Source organism: Loxodonta africana, chromosome 1, assembly GCF_030014295.1.
Source record: "Loxodonta africana isolate mLoxAfr1 chromosome 1, mLoxAfr1.hap2, whole genome shotgun sequence".
In the NCBI taxonomy this organism is placed as follows: domain Eukaryota; kingdom Metazoa; phylum Chordata; class Mammalia; order Proboscidea; family Elephantidae; genus Loxodonta; species Loxodonta africana.
The window spans coordinates 80564747-80566725 of record NC_087342.1 but is presented as its reverse complement, the minus strand read 5'-3'; the positions used below and the strand labels follow the sequence as shown (position 1 = coordinate 80566725).

General features: G+C 45.1%; 1 non-coding gene across 1 annotated transcript; it reads right to left on the bottom strand.

Moving 5' to 3' along the window:
- Positions 1-1280: 1280 nt before the first annotated feature.
- Positions 1281-1353, bottom strand: TRNAK-UUU (transfer RNA lysine (anticodon UUU)). Its single transcript has one exon. It is a non-coding gene; the product is annotated as a tRNA-Lys (tRNA).
- Positions 1354-1979: the final 626 nt, after the last annotated feature.

Below are 1979 nucleotides of genomic sequence, written 5' to 3'. Positions count from 1 at the left end.
ATCCCACTTTGAAATGTGGCGTCTGGGGTCTTAAATGCTAACAAGTGGCCATCTAAGATGCATCAATTGGTCTCAACCCACCTGGATCAAAGGAGAATGAAGAACATCAAGGTCACAGGATAACTAAGAGCCCAAGAGACAGAAAGGGCCACATGAACCAGAGGCCTACATCATCCTGAGACCAGAAGAACTAGTTGGTGCCCGGCCACAATCGATGACTGCCCTGACAGGGAGCACAACAGAGAACCCCTGAGGGAGTAGGAGATCAGTGGAATGCAGACCCCAAATTCTCATAAAAAGACCAGACTTAATGATCTGACTGAGACTAGAGGAATCCCGGCGGTCATGGTCCCCAAACCTTCTGTTGGCACAGGACAGGAACCATTCCCGAAGACAACTCATCAGACATGAAAGGGACTGGACAGTGGGTAGGAGAGAGATGCTGATGAAGAGTGAGCTAATTATATCAGGTGGACACTTGAGACTGTGTTGGCATCTCCTGTGTGGAGGGAGGATGGGAGGATAGAGAGAGTTGGAAGCTGGCAAAATTGTCAGGAGAGACTGGAGGGGCTGACTCATTAGGGGGAGAGCAAGTGGGAGTATGGAGTAAGGTGTACGTAAACTTATATGTGACAGTCTGACTTGATTTGTAAACGTTCACTTGAAGCTCAATAAAAGTTAAGAAAAAAAAATTAAAAAAAAAAAAAAGATGAGGCGCTGTAACAGCTAAGTTTGGTTTTACAAGTCTTCACCTCATTTGGAAGGATTGGGCTGCCTCCACTTTAACTGACCCCACGGGTACAGTGTAGAACTGCTACATAGTGTTTTCTAGGCTTTCACCTTTCAGGAGTAAATTACCAAGCCTGTCTTCTGAAACACCTCCAAAACCAAAACCAAACCCACTGCCGTCAAGTCGATTACAGACTCATAGCCACCCTATGGGACTGAGTAGAACTGCCCCCATAGAGCTTCCAAGGAGCGCCTGGTGGATGCCAACTGCCCAACTTCTGGTTAGCAACCGGAGCTCTTAACCACTAGGCCCCCAGGGTTTCGGAAGTACTTCTGGGTGGATTCAAACTGCCAAACTTATGGCTAGTAATTGATCGCTTAACCCTTTGCTCTTTCTCTGATCCCCTTGCTCTATTCCCATTCTTACGGAACAAAGAGCAGGAAGAGAAGAGACTAGAAGCCTACAGTAAATGTCAGGACAGGTTTCTCTAAGAAGAACTGGATTGTCAACAGGATTTTAAGAGACAGTAACTAGGGCAAAAGGAAGATAACGCCTGAACAGGGACTTGAACCCTGGACCCTCAGATTAAAAGTCTGATGCTGTACCAACTGAGCTACCCAGGTCTCTTTACTGGCCTTTTCTTGGGTACCTAATGTAGGTTTTATGTAAGCCAATTGGTTATATGTTCCAGGTCCTTCTTCCCAAATAGCTTCCTTGTAATTCTTCTGCTTGCCAAGAAGATTTTGTTCCAAACAGATGTTATAATCGCTGGGAGAATTTCCATTCCTTTTATCTTGTCTGCCGTCTCTTTACACTTTCAGAAACAGACATGGTCGCCTAGACAAAGCGCTACTGGCTTACAGATCACATTACTACACCCAGAGGGCTTCATGTCCACCTGCATCTGTTTTTCTTGAAGTAACATTCATGTTACTCTTCTTTGCATCCCTCTGCATTGTCTTGTACGTCTTTCTTGCAGCCTTGGGAGGCAGAGGAGAGAAGAGTTGAAGTAGAGAAAAATTTAAGACTGCCGAGAATATTCCATAATGCTGGGCATGCAAAGGCACATGGGTTTAAACTTTTGCATCTCTATGCTTGCTTTTCTTCATGATACAACTTCTCTACCATCTGTAAGCCACACTTCCCTTTGTTCATTTTATTTCTCCTCCTCCTTCTTTCCCGTCTCCTTTTGCTCTTCCTTCTTCAGGTCTTCATGTCCTGAATGCTGTTTGCTATTCATATCCAAAGG